This window comes from Halyomorpha halys, unplaced genomic scaffold, assembly GCF_000696795.3.
Source record: "Halyomorpha halys isolate HHAL.00 unplaced genomic scaffold, Hhal_1.1 Scaffold1176.1, whole genome shotgun sequence".
Classification (NCBI taxonomy): Eukaryota; Metazoa; Arthropoda; class Insecta; order Hemiptera; family Pentatomidae; genus Halyomorpha; species Halyomorpha halys.
The window spans coordinates 147759-148603 of NW_027111348.1; positions in this window are offsets into that span (position 1 = coordinate 147759).

An 845-nucleotide genomic window follows, 5' to 3' on the forward strand; every position below is an offset into this window, starting at 1 on the left:
CACATATGTCTGCCAACACTCAAAATAAAGGAAATTTAATTTACTATAAAGTAGTTTATGACACTTATCTTGGTAGAGGAAGTAGTTTTTATGGTATAAAATATAAATAAAAATTTGGCAAATGAAAATTTATCGGAACAACTATAAATCAATTTATTTTAGCAAATGTCATGTAAACTATTACTCCTACGAAGATAAACTTCATAATCTACATTATAGCTCATTACACTAGCTTTAATTTGAGTGCTAACAGACATCTGTACGTTAAATGGTTTTTGAGATATAGATTTTTCAAAATAAATTCTCTAACTACTGCTCTTTTAGTACGTCCCGTACAACATTTTTATGAAATTTTGCTTTTTAAAAAGCTATATCTCGAAAACTATTAAACGTAAATAATTCTATTAGGGCTCATATTTTAGCAAATTTACTCTTCTTTAAATGACGCACTCTTAGGTTTTCTTGTGTTGTTTCTGCTTTTTAAGATATAGAGCTCCGAGTGAAAAATTAGTTTTTTTTTGGTTTTGAAACATCCGCCATTTTTTATTCCCCCTACCTATACTTGGCAGACTCATCAATTTTGACTATTAATTATACATAGTTTTATCCTATATCTCATGAACTATGTAGCGTACAGATGTCTATTACCACTAAAATTAAAGCTAGTTTAATAGACTGTAAAAAAGTTTATGACCTTCTTAGGAATAATAGTTTTCATAATATTTGCTAAAATAAATTGGTTTATAGTTGTTCGGACAATAAGTTTGATTTATGAAAAATTTCATTTCAGAAACCATTGGACGTACAGATGTCTGCCAGCGTTCAAATTAAAGCTAGTTAAATTT